The sequence below is a fragment of the Elephantulus edwardii genome, unplaced genomic scaffold (genome assembly GCF_000299155.1).
Source record: "Elephantulus edwardii isolate Elephantulus edwardi_28Jun2011 unplaced genomic scaffold, EleEdw1.0 scaffold00092, whole genome shotgun sequence".
NCBI lineage: Eukaryota > Metazoa > Chordata > Mammalia > Macroscelidea > Macroscelididae > Elephantulus > Elephantulus edwardii.
This window is the reverse complement of record NW_006399842.1, coordinates 2,261,619-2,279,292: the sequence shown is the minus strand read 5'-3', so window position 1 is coordinate 2,279,292 and position 17,674 is coordinate 2,261,619. Positions and strand designations below refer to the sequence as shown.

General features: G+C 38.5%; 1 pseudogene; it reads left to right on the top strand.

The window, feature by feature from the left end:
- The first annotated feature begins 2,947 nt into the window (after positions 1 to 2,947).
- The window catches only part of LOC102855509, a 15,758-nt pseudogene continuing 1,031 nt past the window's right edge, over positions 2,948 to 17,674 (top strand).

Here is a 17,674-nt window from a genome sequence, read left to right as displayed (position 1 = left end):
CATCTCCTCAATCTAATTAAAGGAGCTTTTAGTGCCCTAAATAATACCAACCCCCAAATTACTGATTCTTGTTGGTTGTGTTGAGCCACCAACCCGCCTAACTAGGAAGGTATTGCAGTGGCAGGAACATGTAAAAACTCCACTGAACACAATAACTGCACTTGGGATACTGAGACAAAGTTAACTCTAACTGAAGTTTCAGGAACTGGAACCTGTATCGGGACCCTCCTGGCAATCTCCGCTCATTATGTAATACCACTACCCGAGTGCCCCCCTCCAAGGGATACTTAGTTCCCAATACCGGATATTGGTGGGCCTGCAATACTGGATTAACCCCGTGTGTCTCTTTAGCTGTTTTTAATTCTAACTCTGATTACTGTGTATTAATTTGTCTGATGCCCCAAGTATACTATCACCCTGATGATGAATTTGATCATGCACCTGAGCGCTGTTTTCACAGAGAACCTATTACTATGACCCTAGCAGTCTTATTAGGAGTAGGAGGAATAGCTGCAGGAACAGGTACAGGGACTTCAGCACTTGTCTATGGGCAACAACAATACCATGAGTTAAAAACAGCCATAGACGAGGATCTTCGGGCTTTAGAGTCATCAATTACTTGGCTAAAAGAATCCCTGACCTCTTTATCTGAGGTAACCTTACAGAATAGAAGAGGGCTAGATTTATTATTCCTCAAAGACGGGGGTCTCTGTGCCATGCTAAAAAAAGAATGTTGCTTTTATATTGACCATTCAGGAGTAATAGAAGACTCCATGCAAAAGCTAAGAGAAAAGTTAAACAAAAGAAAACGAGACCAAAAATTAAAAAGAAAACGAGACCGAGAATCTCAGTAAACATGGTTCGAGAGCTTATTTTATAAGTCCCCATTTTTAACTACTCTTGTATCCACTCTTATAGGTCCTTTAATACTCTTGTTTATATTGTTACTAGTTGGGCCTTGTATTATAAATAAGCTTGTTACCTTTGTTAAAGATCGCATCAGTACTGTTCAATTAATGGTTCTAAGACAACAATATCAAAATATGAGAGAACCTGACTACAATGATACTGCCTCCAGAGATTCTTGATTCTATGATTAGAACCTTGTACTAAAAGAAATGGGGAATGAAAGGAAAATTTTTTAAACAATGTCCCCACACCCAAGTATTGTAAGAACCTATACCTTTGATCTTGTGTAAACATTTATGTTCCAGGAACTAGCTGACCACAAACTGAACAAGCAGTTACTAGACTGACCACAAGCTGAACAAGCAATTACTGGCAAAAACCATATCTTAACTAACATCAGCAGCAGGTGACTGACCTAAAATTGAACTTCTGCTTTTCTGAAGAGCCAATGAGCAAATTCCACGCCAAAGAACCCCTAGACCCTGTATAAAAATCCCTTGCTTTTTCGGCTCGGAGTCGACTTCCCTGTCTCCTGCGTGAGATACGAGTCATCCCGGAGCTCCACCAATAAAAGCCTCCTGTGATTGCAGCGAGTGGATCTGGTGTGAGTTGCTCGGGGTCGCGCCCGATCTGGGAAAAGCCCTAGTTTGGGGTCTTTCACTTAGACCTTTAAACATTGAGAGAGGTTCCTAATTCAGAAAGAGTTAATGTTAATTTTTTGCAAAGGCCAATTAAGAGACTAATTATTTTTTACTAATAACAGACACATTAGCTTTATATCCACAAGACCTGTGAAAGAAATTTGGTTAACAGAAAAAGAGAGAGGACTTTTGATCATTAATGACGGTTTTTCCAAAACAAATATTTCTCAGTACTTCAAAATCCTCTTAGTTTTGATCTATTAATAGTAGGAAATGCATGATAAGGGAGAAGCAAAAGTTGAGCAATTATTTAACTGGTTTGTAGGAAAAGGAACAATATTTTTATTACTTCTAATGAAGAATTTAAGATACTAAAGAGCTGAACAGAAGATTGCAAAAGCAGGTCGGAATGACAAAGCAAAATATTACAATGAAATGTGCAAGGAGCTAGAGTTGGAAAATCAAAAGGGCCGAACTCATTCAGCATTTCTTAAGCTAAAGGAACTGAAGAACAAATTCAAACCTAGAGTTGCTATAATCAAGGATGCTTTAGGCAGAGTATTAAACGATCCAGGAAGTATTAAAAGAAGATGGAAGGAATATACTGAGTCATTCTAGCAAAAGGAATTGGCAGATATAGAAGAATTCAATGAAATAACTTATGAGAAAGAGCCTATGGTGATGAAGGAAGAAGTTCAAGAACAACTAAGATTTTGTTAATGAAATTCTAGTAAGAAAAAGCAGTGACGGGAATTTTCACAGGGCCAAAACAACGGTAATAGTCATTTAAACAATCCCCTACCCTATGCTATGCTTAGAATCAATAGTTCCTTCTTGCGGAAACCATGGGCAAACATCTTCTAAAAACAAGAAAAATTTCTTTAAATCTTTTTTTGTTACCCTTATACCTCGTGCCTTGAGGGAATCCCTGATACCCTTTTACCAACAATTCATGTTCACTTAATCCCTGTCCCATAATTTCGCTGCCCTTACCTCCTCTCGTGCCTCTCTCACAGGGTGGATAATCCCGTGGTGGCAGCTCCATGCCTGTCTCACAGGGCGAATAGTCCTGCGGCGGGCAACAGTGCGAGTCTTCACTCGTGGTCCCTGACTCACGGTGACTCAATGGATGGACCGGCCGGTCACTTCTAGCTGGCAGTGTTCATCATCTTTCCCCATTCCTGGGCCCCACGTTTGGGTGCCAATCATGCCCCAGCTCGCGGGGACATTCAACAGTGACCCTAGGAGGGGAAGAAAGAGAATGGGGGGACAGGAGGCACAAAAGCAGAAAGACAAGTTGAAATCTCCGATCAAGTCTTCCATTTATTGAAAGTACTCACAGTATATATATAGGAGCACAATGGGGGAAGGAGAAGTACGCAGTGGGGGAGAATAACATGTCGATTCCAGTGAGCTGAAAGTTATCTGGTAGACAGAAACTTAGCAGGGCATTCCCAGTAAACCAAAACCTATCCTCCCAGGGTGGGGCAACGTGCCCAGACATGTCCTTAGAGAATTACAAAATGGCTTCAGCTAGGTTGAACTAGCAGTCTCCAACAGGCAGCATTGCTGATGTCAGAGGGATCTTGGCTGAAAGCAGAGAATATAAAAAAAGATGTTAAACTGGGTTTTATTGATTATGCAAAGACATTTGATTGTATGGATCATAGCAAATTGTGACTAACACTGAGAAAATGGAAATTTCAGAATACATAATTGTGCTTATGTGAAATCTGTATTTAGAAAGAAGCAGATGTTTAGATAGAATGATAAAACAATGAATTGTTTAAAATAAAGAAAGTTTTGTGTCAGGATTATCTCCTTTTTTCATACCTGTTTAGTCTGTATATGAGCAAATAATTCAAGATCTCAATTATATGATGAAGAATGTGTTTAATCAACATTGTAGAAAGACTTATCATGAAGTAGTCATAGTGCCATCCAGTTCACTATGACTCATAGTGATCATATGTAGCACAGAAATGACCCTTGTCCTATCTTGTGCTATCCTCATTATCTTAAATAAAGATAAAATAATTATCATGGGTCCAGTGACATAGTCCCTGTGTCAGTCCATCTTGTCTCCAAATCATAGCAACCTTATGAACGCAGATAACTTTGCCTAAACCTGCATCATCCTCACGATCTCTACCATATTCAAGTCCTTTCTTAAGCCTTTCTGAACAGAAGTTGTGGACTTTATTTTGTGCCATCTACATAGTCTCCAATATTATATTAGTGTATCTCTTTGAAGGTCTTCTTTCTTCTGTTGTCTTATCATCTTTTCAAGATGGAACTGATATCTCCTAATAAAATGCTCAAAGTATGAAAGACAAAGTCTCACCATTCTTGCCTCAAAGGAACATTCTAGTTGCACTGTTACCAAAAGAGATTTATTTGTCTTTTTGTCAGACTACAGTATATCCAATACCCTTCCTTAGTACCACAATTTAACAACATCAATTTTTTTATTTGTCTTCCTTATTCATTGTCTAACTTTTACACACATGTCAAGCCATTAAAAACACTGTTGCATAGATTAAGTGCACTTTAGTCTTTGAACTGACTTCTTTGCTCTTTAGCCTGTTAAAGAGGTCTTTGTATATTTGCCTAATTTAATGCATCTTTTGATTTCATGACAGCTATATCCATGAATGTTGATTGTGAATCGAAATAAAATGAAATGCTTGAAAAATTCAGTTTTTTCTCCATCCATCATGATATTGTCTACTGATCTCTTTGTAAGATTGTTTTATTTTCTTGTATTGAAGTGTCATCCTTTAATATTATAGTCTTTCATCTTTTTCAGTAAATGTTTCAAGTCCTCTTACGTTTCTCATGAGAGATTGTGACATCTGAATATTATAGTTTGTTATTGAATCTTCCTCTAGTTTTGCTGCCACCTTATTCTTCAGATTCTTGAATTATCTATCTACTCACCATACATATTAAATAGTTCTACTTGGGCATCATAAAGGTGTCTGAGAGTCCCATTATCTCAAAGTTGTCCATGGTTTGTTATGAGTCACAAATTTGAATTTCTTAGCATAGAAATAATCTTCTGTCTGTATTTTTAACCAAGATTTAGCTGACATCTGTAATACCCTGACCCATTGCCTTAATTATCTCACTTTAGATTTCTGCTATCTTCCTATTGATATTCTGGTCTAAGCATTTTTAAATAATCTTCATCAAAATCTTACTTGTGGAATTCCCATCCTTTTGAATGACAACAATAATTTGTTATGATCCACACAGTCAAAAGCCTTTGTATATGCACACTCATGTTTATTGCTGCATTGTTCACAATAGCAAAGAGATGGAAGCAACCCAAGTGCCAATGAACAAAGGAATAGATAGAGAAGCTGTGGTATATTCACACAATGGAAGACTATGTAGCACTGAAAACCAAGAAACTCATAAAATAGTCTACAAAATGGGTTACCCTGGTGGAAATATCTCAGTCACAAAAGGATAAATACTACATAATGCCACTATTATAAAATAGGACTGACTTGGGAATTGGGGAAACTAAGAAAATAGGGGATAAATAATAAACACTGCATTTAAATAGATGAGGGGAAAGACTGTCTAAAAGAAGTACATGATTAGGTATTATTTGCATGACAACAGTCCAGAAAAAGAGGTACATAGCAAAGTGGACTCGGGGGAGGGAGGGAGGAAATTGTGTAACAATGAAAGAATCTTTTTAAATACAACAATGAACTGGAAGGTAGGAAGGAATATGTGCAACAATGAATAAATGGAAATCCAACTTTTCTGTAAACTTTTGTTAAAATATCAATACTTTCTAAAGTAGAAAAAAAAGGCCTTTGTATAAAGTTTACCAACACAACAAACAATAAATGTGGGAGAAGATGTGGAGATATTGGAACCTTATGTACTGCTGATGGGATTGTAAAATGGTACAACCACGATGTAAGGCTGGAAATAAAATCCCATATGACCCAACTATTTCATTTTTAAAAATATACCTCAAAGTATATCTCAGAACTGAGATATGCATGAAGATTTGTATGCCTATATTCATTGCAGTATTATTCACAATAGCATGAAAATGGAAACAGCCTAAATTCCAAGCAACAAACAAATGGATTGAGAAATTGTGTGATATACCCACACTATGCAGCATACACTAGTAGGTATGTTCAGGGCTTCATCTGTTTGTTGATACATATCATTTGGTATTCCATTAATTTCAGATGTCTCCCCTCCCCAATCTCTTCAGTGCAGCTTGAATTTCTTGCTTTGTTACCACTGGTTCTTGATCATATGCTTCTTCCTGGAAAGTTTCTGTGTTGACCAAATATTTTTGCTATAGTGACTCTGTATTCTTTCCATCTTCTTTTGATGCTTCCTGCATCATTGAAGATTTTACTCAGAATCCTTCAGTGCTTCAGTTTAAGACTTGAATTTGTTCTTCAGTTCTTTCATCTTGAGAGTTGCTAAACATGTTTTTCCCTTTTGATTTTCTAACCCCTGTCTTTGTATATTTTGTTAAAACACTGCTTTATCTTGATCTGCCTTCTGGGATATTCAGTTCATCTCTTTTACTTCAGCATTTCTTTCCCTTGTCTGGATCTATGTCCTACTGTAATTTTCAGAATTTCTGCTGACATCCATTTTTGGTTTTTTTTTTTCTTTCTCCACTGTATTTGCAATGATGTTTTGCATTTTTCAGAAATAATATCCTTGATGTTATCCCACAACATGTCTGGTCTTTGATCATTAGTGTTCGATGCTTCAAAGCTATTAATGAAATGGTTTTTAAATTCAGTTTGGATAGAGAAGGCTATATTTTGGTTTCCATGGACTTGTTTAATTCTCTTCAACTTCAATTAGAGTTTGTACATGAGACCTTGATTATCTGTTCCACTGTCAACCCCTGGCCTTGTTTTGACTGCTGATACTTAACTTGTCCATTGACTCTTTCCAAAGATGTAATCAATCTTATTTCTGTGTGATCCATCTGATGTTGTAACAATTATGTATCATCAAGTCACCTGCAGCTCATAGTGACCCCTATGCACAACATCTCTAAAGCCTGATCTCATTGTCTAGTCTCACTCGTTAGTCTGTCTCCAACACACCTACTCTCATTGCCGTAATTACTGTGTCAATTCCTCCCATCTGGGGTCTTCAACTCTTGCTCTGTCTCTCCACCCTTCCAAGAATGATAACTTTCTCTAAGGAATGGTCCCTCCTGGAAACATGTCCAAAGCATCTAAAGCAAATATTTAAAAATCCATGCCTCTAGGCAACACTTTGATTTCACCCTCTCCAGTACAGACTTTTTTTTTTCTCTTGGCAATTCATGGTATGTTTAATACACTTCTCCAGAACCACAACTCAAAGGCATCAATTCTTACGTCATCCTTAGTTACTGTCCAGCTCTCTGATGCATAGCAAGTAATTGTGAAGACCATGGCCTGAATCAGGCACACCTTAGTCTCTATATTGATATTCTTGCTCTTTAGCACTTTGGAGAGGTTCCTGAGAGCATATTTCCCTAATGCAATTTGTCTTTTTATTTCCTTGCTGCTGGTGCCATGAGTGTTGATTGTGGAGCTGAGCAAGCTGAAATTGTTAACAACTTCAATCTCTTCTCCACCTATCATGGTGCTGCCAATTGGCCCAGTGGTGAGAATCTTTGTTTTCTTGATGTTAGACTATAGTCCTTTACCTTCTGGAGCAAACGCTTCAGGTCCTCCTCAGTTTCAGCCAGCAAGGTTGTGTCATCTGCATAATGCAGGCTGTTGATAAGTCTTCTTCTAATAAAGGTCAGTCTCTCAAATGATCTGTTCCACATACAGATTAAATAGATATGGAGACAGAATGCATACCTGACACACTCCTTTTCGAATTTTGAACCATGTAATGTTTCCTTGCTCTGTTCTAACAGCTGCTTCCTGGTCCCAGTTTCACATGAACACAATCAAGTGTACTGGGATTCCCATTCTTCTCAAAGTTAGCCACACTTTGTTGAGATCCACACAGTTAATTGCTTTTGCATAGTCAATGAAACACAGATAGACATTCCTCTGGTTCTCTCTGCTTTCATCCATCTAATGTTGGCAATGATATCCCTGGTGCCATGGCCTCTTCTAAACCCAGCTTGTACTTCTAGTAGTTCTCTGTCAATGTAATGTTCTAGTTGTTTTGGGATCATCTTCAGCAGAATTTTGCTTGCATGTGATACTGTTTGATAATGTCTGCACTCTGCCGAGTCACCTTTTTTTTTTTAAATTGGAATGAATATGGGTCTCTTTCAGTCCATTACAGGAAGTTGTCGTCAGATTTCTTGGCATAACCTAGTGAGTCTGTCCAGGGCAGTATCTGTTTGTTGAAATATCTCAGTTAATTGTCCATCAATTCCTAGGGCCTTGTTTTTTGCCAATTCTTTCAGAGCACTTCCTCCTTCATCTCCGTTACCTCTTGATCATATGCTATTTCATGACATTCTTCTGTGTCAACCAATTTTTTTTGACACAGTAACTGTGTCCTTCTTCCATCTTCTTTTAATGCTTCTTCCTAGGTTGTTCAGTATTCTGTCCATAGCATCCTGAAGTATTGCAACTCGAAGCTTGAATTGGTTCAGCAGTTCCTTCAGCTTAAGAAATGCCGAGTGAGGTCAGCCCTTTTGATTTTCTGACTCCAGCTCTTTGCACATTTCATTATAATGCTTTGTCTTCCCAAACTGCCCTTTGAAATCTTCTGTTCAACTGATTTCTTCCCTTTGTTTTGGCTTCTTGGCCCTCTAGTGCAATATACAGTCTCTTCTGACATACACCACAACCTTTTCTTCCTCCTCTCTCTTTGTAATGATCTTTTCCATTCTTCATGGATGATATTCTTGATATCCTCTCACAGCCCATCTGGTCTTTGTTTTTTAGTGTTCAAGGTCTCAAATCTGTTCCTGAGATGGTTTTTAAATTCAGATGGGATAGGCTTATGTTCACTTTTGGTTCTTGTGGATTTGATTTAATTCTCTTTAGCTTTAGTTTGAACTTGCATATGAGTAGTTGATGATCTGTTCTACAATCAGCACCTGGCCTAGTTTTCACAGCCAATATTGTGCTTCTCAAACAATTTCTTCCACAGATGTAATTGATCTGATTCCTGTGTATACCATCAGGTAAAGTCCATATGTACAGCTGCTGCTTATGTGTCTTATAAAAGGTATTAGCAGTAAATAGGTCCTTGACTATACAATATTCTATCATTCTATCTCCAACCTTATTTCTGTCACCAAGGCCATGTTTTCTGACTACTGCTCCTTCTTCCCTGTTCCCAATTTTTCCATTCCAGTCACCTATTATTATCAATGTATCTTGGTTGCATGTTCACTCAATTTATGACTACAGTAATTGGTAGAAATCATATATTTCTTCCTCTTTGGTGCATATGTTTGAATGATAGTGATATTAACAGGTCTTCCTTGTATGTGTGTAGATATTATCCTACCACTTCTGACATTGTATTTCAAGAATGATCGAGAAATGACCTTTTTAACTATGAATGTTACCCTGTTTTTCCTTGCCTTTTCTTCTCCAGTATAGTAACTCATATGATTTAACCTAATGGTGAGAATCTTTGTTTTCTGATACTGAGCTTCAGTCCACATTGGAGACTACAGCCCTTGACCTTCTGCAGCTCTTTAAGATCTCCTTGGTTTTACAAGCAAGGTTGTGTCATTTGCGCAACACAGATTTTTGATAAATCTTCCTCGAATTCTCATGCCACATTCCTCCTCACAAAGCCCAGCCTTCCAAATGATCCTTTCCACATGTAGACTGAAGAGGCATGGAGACACTATGCATCTCTGAAGCACTCCTTTCCCGATTTTGAACCACACAGTGTTTCCTTGCTCTGGTCCAAGCATAGTTTTCACATGAGAACAATCAGGTGATCTGAGATTCCCATTCTTCTAAAGGTAAGCCACAATTTGTTGTGATTCACACAATCAAGTCAATGAAAATATAGTCAATGAAACACAGATAGACATTCCTCTAGTACTCTCTACTGTCAGCCAAGATCCATCTAACATTGGCAATGATATCCCTATGCCATGGCCACTTCTGGAGTACTTCAGCCTGTTCTTCTGGTGGATCTCTGTTGATGCACTGTTTCAGTCATTTTTTTGTCATAGTACATTTGTATTGCAGAATACTCTACAGTTAAAAAAGAATGAGACACATGGTTATATCTTCATGTGTATGTATCTAAGAAATGTTTCCATTAAAATTTCTCTGGAAAGCACCACACCAGAGACTAATTTATCTGATTAATATTTCTTTGGTAAAACGTGTGCCTTTTGTGCAATAATGAAATAATTTTTTAAAAGAGAAAATTGCACTAGGAGAAGTATAGGGAGGAAAATGTGCAACAATGAATGAATGGAAATCCAAGGTCTTGGTAAACTTTTGTTAAAATCTCAAATACATTTTTTTCTAAAAAAAAAAAAAGGAAGAAGTGTCATGCAAACAAAAAACCCCCAACAAAACAAAACCCAAAAATGTGTGCCTTAGCTTGAGTGAGTGAAATGAGTGACTTAGCTTTAGAGGCCATGTTAAATTTGGGGGGGGGGATTTGCTTTAAACATGAAAAGTACATTCACTGAGGCAAAATGATGACATGATGAATGATATCCACAGGGAACCAGATTCCACTGAGAGACGAACAAATCCCACTCTTTCATCTTCCAATTTCTCAAAGCCATGCTCAAGAAAGGGTAGATTTAGTATTTGAGTAATTTCTTTATTTCTCCGTTTGACCTTGTACATCTAGTTGAAATTCTTTATGTTAAAAGCATGTGCCATGTCATATTCTTAATTAAAGTGATGGTAATTCTCACAATGTAACAAATATAACAAGTTTTGTCAAGAACTGATGGTTTTATCCTACTTGAAAGCTAACAAGTAAGTCTGCCACTGCCTCATGGACACAGGTAGTTGCACTGCCAATGCCATGGTTGTACCTCTCTAGTGGTTAAAATCCACCAGCAGTTCCACAGGAGTTGTTGTTGTTGTGTTGTTAGGTGTCGTCAAGTCGTAGACGACTCATAGCGACCCTATGAACAAAAGGCCTGAGCACTGTTCATAGAGTTTCCGGAGCCAAGCCATTTTGGAAGTGGATGCTGCTCCTGCTTCCAAGCTTGCTTTAATCGGGGAGCTCCACCAAACACTGTCCACCAGGGATAACCGTAATCACATTTGGCACGTCAGTATCACAGTGTTTAGCATCACAGCACCATGAGTTATCTCTGTACAGCAATGCACAGACCAGTGCTATACCACCTAGAAGAATGTTTGACAAAAAAAAAATTTGAACCAGGCCTGAGGGCCACAGATTAAAATTACCCACCTTGGGCTTGGTAGCATAACTTTCTGTCCACAGGAGAGATGGATCTATTTCCTCCCATGCAATTTACAGAACTGACTCCAACTCAATGGCAATGAGCTTGAGTTTTTGAGTTTTTAATTCTTAGGATATTTCTGTTTATGGGTTCTATTTCATTTCATCAATCTCTGGCTGACTCTGAGAAGGATGGGAATCCCAGACACTTGATCGTGTTTATGAGAAACCTATACTTGGACCAGGAGGCTGTCATCAGAACAGAACAAGGAAACACTGTATGGTTCAAAATTGGGAAGAGTGTGCATCAAGGATGTGTCCTATCTCCATACCTTTGCAATCTATAGGCAGAACAGATTATCTGGTAGGCTGGGCTCTGTGAGAAGAAGTGTGGCATCAGGATTAGAAGCAGACTCATCAACAATATGCGTTATGCGGAGGATTCAACCCTGCTTGCTGAAACTGAGGAGGACCTGAGGCGCTTGTTGCAGAGGGTCAAGGACTGCAGCCTCCATTATGGGTTGAGGCTCAATGTCAAGAAGACAAAGATTCTCACCACTGGTCAGATTGGCAGCATCATGATAGATGGTGAAGAGACTGAGATTGTCAACAGCTTTAGTTTGCTTGGCTCCACAATCAACATTCTTGGTACCAGCAGCCAGGAAATAAAAAGATTAATTTCACTGGGAAAGTCTGCTGTCAGAGACCTCTCTAAAGTCCTGAAGAGCAATGTTGTCAGTCTGGAGACTAAGGTACACCTGATATAGGACATGGTCTTTGCAATTACTTGCTATGCATCGGAAAGCTGGACAATGTCTAGGAATGATAGGAGAATTGATGCCTTTGAGCTGTGGTACTAGAGAAGAGTATGAACTGCTGGAAGAACAAACAAGTTTGTCCTAGAGAGCGTGAGATCAGGATGCTCCTTAGAGGCAAGGATTCTGAAGCTTCATCTGACCTACTTTGGACATGTTACAAGGCTGTACCAGTCCTTGGAGAGGGACGTCATGCTTGGGAGGGTAGAGGGACAGCACAGGAGAAGAAGAATCTCGATGAGATGGATTGATTCAGTGACTGGAATAATGGAGGTAGGTGTGTCAGAGACAATGAGATTGGCACAGGATAGAGAAGAATATAGGGCTGTTGTACATAGGGTTGCTATGAGTCACAGGTGACTCAAAGGCACATAGCAACAACAACAACAACAACATTTCATTTTTAATAATTTCCCATTTTCTGAGATTCATGCTTTGTACATTTCACTTTCCAGTTATTAATGAATGTTTGCAGCTGATTTGTCTCATTACAGAATTTTCTTTTTAATAATGATTCTTAAGCTATTCTGATTTTCATTCCTAGTGTAGTGGAGCCTATGATTGTGTGACTAAAATGTTCAATACAACAACAAAATATAACTTTTTTTAGAAAAGATTACAGCCTGTGGGACAAAAAACACTGTAAAAAAATGGGGAACTAATTATAGATGAGGCAGCCACAGCTCCTAAGATTTAGTGAGCCGGAATAGAGAATTTTGAATTAGATCTATTCTGAAGCATAACGTTGTCAGTAAGAGTATAAAACTTTTACAGTGATAGGATAATATCCATACAAATACAAGGAACAACTGTTAATATGATTATTACTCACATTTACCCAACAGCTACTAAAGACAAAGGTGAAGAAGTTGAGTTTTTCTACCAGCTACTGTAATCAGAGGGTTCTGGGGGATTAGTGGTAAGGAACTGCACCGCCAACACAAAAGTACATGGTTTGAACCCACCAGCTACTCTGCGGGAGAAAGATGGACAATTTCCTCCCATGTGATTTATTGCCTCCAAAAACCCACTGACCAGCTACTGGTCAGTTCCATCTTTAAGGGTACACAACAATAATGATAACAATACTGCAGTTTGAAATTGCTCACATATGCAGTCAAGATGTATTAATATTAACTGATGATTAGAAGAATGATCGATAGTTAGAAACTATGGCTTTATTGGCAGAAATGAGGCTAGAGATCACGTGATAGAATTTTGTACAACCAATGACTTATTAATTACAAATGTTGTTCTTGTATACCATCAAGTTGGAGCCAATTCATAGCTGACCGTCTGGCAAGTTTTCAGTCAGTTAATTGCACAGGAGGAGATTGTCCATCCTTCTCCTGCAAAGCAGCTAGTGGATTCAAACTGTGTGCCTTTGGAATTGTAACACAGCATCTTGCCTCTAGGCCACCAGATTGCAAATTAAAAAAACAAAAAACCCCAAACAAAAAACCAAGAAACTCTCCTAAAAAATGTTGACTATACACACTGATCTCACATGATATAATCATAAGAATCAAATCAATAAACAACATCTGTGGAAAAAAAGATGACGGAGAAGCTTAAATTCAGAATGAGGCCCAGACCACCAATCGTTCATATATACAAATTCCAGTTGGACCTAAAGGAAATTATAAGAGCCAAAATAAAAAAATGTATTTCAGAAGAGGCTCTGAAACTTGTTCTAGCATGTAGAGAATCTAAAATGAAAAGAAGAAATGATGACATAAGAGTTTAATAGAAAATTTCTAAGGGAGGCTCAAGAAGACAAAAGAAAGCATGAAAATGAAATATGCAAAGGTGACATTCAAAAATTGAGACTGTCTCAAACTGAAAGAACAGAAGAAAAAAAATCAAACCTTAAATTGCAGTAGTGAAGGATCCTATAAACAAAATATTGAATGGTACAAGGAGCATCAAAAGAAGATGGGAGAAATAAATGGTCACAGTCCCAAGAGATAGCACATAATCAAGAACCAATGGGCAATCTAAGCATCACTGAAGACGCTGGTGGAAAACAAGGTCCCAGGAATTGTTTGAATACCAATTTATATGTTCCCACAAATGGATGAAGTACTGGAGGTGCTCAATTGTCTATGCCAAGCAATTTGGGCGACAGCCACCTAGCCAACCAACTAGAAGAGATTCATATTTGTGTCCATTTCAAAGAAAGATAAGCAAACAAAATGCAGAAACAGTCGAATTAATAGCACATGTAAGTAAAAACTTCTTGAAGATTTAAAAAATGTTTACTGCTTCAAAAGTGTCAGAAATTCAAGCTGGATTCAGAAGAGGACATAGAATGAGGGATTTAATTGTTGATGTCAGATGGATTTTGACTGAAAGGAGAGAATACTAGAAAGATGTTTACCTGACTTTTATTGACCATAATTCGTTAATGTTGTGAAGAATGTAAATTGTAGTACATTAGTTGTGGAGTGCTAAATATCCAATGGACTTCCAAAAGAACAAACAGATATGTGTAGGAAAAGGCATAGCCAGAGTGCTTCTTGGAGACAAGGGTAGTGAGTGAAGCTTTATCTCACATACTTTAGGCATGTAGCTAGGAGATGTTATTCCTTGGAGAGGGACATCACCCTTGGTAAGTGGAGGAATGGCAAAGGAGAGGAAGACCCTCAACTAGATGGACTGACATAGTGACTGCATCAATGGACTTGAGTGTGTCACAGATTGTGAGGCTGGCATAGGACAGGACAAGGTTCAGAGGGTCACTATGATTCATATTCGACTCAACAGCATGGGAGGAGATTGGCCGTCCTTCTCCCATGAAGCAGTTGGTGGATTTGAACTTTGTACATTCAGGTTTGCAGTGCAGCATCTTGCCAGTAGACCACCAGAGCTCCCTACCTAACAACAACAATAACTTATAATCACTTAGAACCTATTCAAGCCAATAAGCAGTTGTTAGAAGAGAATAAGGGAATACTGCAAGTTTCCAAATTAGGAAAGATGTGAATCAGAGTATCTTTCCTCCACATTTATTCAATAGTTATACTGAACAAATAATCAAAGAAATTTTGCTATAGGAGGAAGAATGCAGCATTAGTATTGGAGGAAGCTTGAGTAACAACCCGCAACACACAAATAGCACAACTTTGCTTGCTGCAAATGAAGAAGACTTGAAGTACTTACTGATGAAGAACCATGACTATAACCTTCAGTATGGATTATATCTCAATCAGCCATCTGAGTTCAAGAGAATAACATTTTTCCATGGAGTGGGAAAATCACCATTTTCAATTTCCAGCAATGGTGATGAAGGAGGAAGTTCAAGCTGTTCTGAAGGAATTGAAAAAAAAAAATAAAACAAGACCCCAGGAACTGATGGAATGCCAATTGACATATTTCAACACACATATGGTGCCCTAGATGTGCTCACCAGCTTGTGCCAAGAAATCTGGAGGAAAACCACCTGGCCAACTGACTGGAAGAGATCCATATTTATTCCCATTCCAAAAATCGGTAAAACAACGAAGTATGGAAATATCACTAATATCACAAATAAGCAAGATCCTGCTAAAGATTATCCAAAATTAACTGGAACAGCACATCAACAGAGAACTGCCACATGTGTAAGCTGGGTTTAGAAGAGGCTGTGGCACTAGGGACATCCAACATTAGACGGATCTTGGATGAAGCAGAGAGTACCAGAGGAATGTCTATCTATATTTCATTGACGATGCAAAGGCATTTGACTGTGTGGATCACAACAAATTGTGGCTAACATTGAAGAGAATGGGAATCCCAGAACACTTAATTGTGCTCATGTGAAACCCACACTTGAACCAGGAAGCAGTAGTCAGAACAAAGCAGGAAAACAAGATAAGGAAAGGTGTGTATTAGGGTTGCATCTTAACTCCATAACTTTTCAATCTATATGCAGAACAGATCATTTGGGAGGCTGGACTTTATGTGGAGGAAAGTGGCATCAAGATTGGAGAAAGACTCATCCACAACCTGTGATATGCAGATGACACAACCTTGCTTGCTGAACCTGAGGATGACATGAGGTGTATGCTGCAGAAGGTCAAGGACTGTAGTCTTCAACATGGATTGAAGCTCAATATCAAGGAAACAAAGATTTTCACCACTGGGTCATTTGGCAGCTTCATGATCTACAGAGAAGAGATTGACATTGTTAACAACTACAGCTGCTTGGTTCCTCAATCAACACTCTTGGCACCAAGCTGTCAGGGACCTCTCTAGAGAACAGAAGAACAACAGTGACAGTCTGGAGACTAAAAGTTGCTCCTGATCTAGAAAACGATCTTTGCAATTACTTGCTATACATCAGAGAGCTGGACAATAACTAAGGATGACAGAAGAATTGATGTCTTTGAGTTATGTTGCTGGAGAAGACTGTTGAACACACTGTGGACTTCCAAGAGAACAAATAAGTCTGTCTTGGAGAGGGTGAAACCAAGATGCTCCTTGGAGGCTAGGATTTTGAAGCTCCATCTCACATACTTTGGGCATGTGGCGAGGAGGGACCAGTGCTTGGAGAAGGACATCATGCTTAGAAGGGTGGAGGGAAAAAAAAAAAGAAAAAAAAAAGAAGGGTGGAGGGACAGAGCAGGAGAGGAAGACCCATGATGAGATGGATTGACTCAATAACTGGAGAAATGGGACTAGGTCTGTCAGAGATGGTGGGATTGAGAGAGTTTTTATACATAGGGTCTCAGTGAGTCAATCACAGGCAACTCAATAGCACATAACAACACGAGATTTCTATTTTCAGCTTTTTTTAGAAAACATCAAACTGCCTTCCATTTTACATTCCACCAGCAGTACATGAAAATGCCAATCTTTTCACATCCTCTCTAACATTTATTGCTTGCTGTCCTAGTAAACTTTGTTATTTTTGTTGGCGTAAGATGGTTTCTCATTGTGGTTTTTATTTGCATCTCTCTTACGGCCAATGATTTTGAACATTTCTTCATATGTCTATTGGCCATCTAAATGTCTTTCTTTGTGAGAAGTCTTTCCATGTCTTTTGTCCACTTTGTTATTGGGTTATCAGTCTTTTACTTGTGGACGTCCTGTAGGATTCTGTAGCTTTTTATTATGATGCATTTGTCTGAGATGTCACTGCAAAATGATCCTCCTCCACTCCCTGTAGATAGGTTTTCTTTTCACCATATTGGAAAAAGTTTTGATGCACACATGGACTTAAGTTTTAGAAGATAATATTTATCAATTTTATTTTGTCCTTGTTGTGCAACACTAAAGGATATTTGTACCCCTATGTTCACAGCAGTAATATTCACAATAGCAAGAAAATAGAGATATCCCCCGAGTCCAAATGTTCATCAACAAATAAATGGATTGAGAAATTGTGGTACATTCACACAATGGAATACTATGCAGCACTAAGGAGCAACTATTTTGTAAAATACAATACAACATGGGAGGATCTACAGAACATTATATTGAGTGAACTTACTCAGTATCAAAAGAACAAATACTGACCATTATTGTAAAAATAGTAGGAAAACTACTAAGATGTGTTTAAAAGTTCAAAAGGGGAAGGGGGTCAAGGAGGCAGAAAATGAGGAAGAGGGGACATAACTAGGATAATACAATTTAGTGGGCAGTTGGAACTGAGTGTATGAAGGAATTAGGAAAGATTCAATGGGGACCTGAAAAGACAGGGTAATAGCAGGCACAGATCAATGATGATTAATTTTATAAAACACAATGTATGTGGATGATTGTATGAAACACAATGTGATTGAAGGAAATGTGTGAAACATAATGTACATGAATAAAACACAATGTATTCAAATTTTGTATGCAAACCTAGTGAGTGGCTGGTGGCGGAGTGGGTGCGTTCCACGTGGCTTTGCGGAGTGAGTGTGGCTGCTGAAAGCTGACAGCCGGGGCAAGAGGCACTCTTTCTCTACC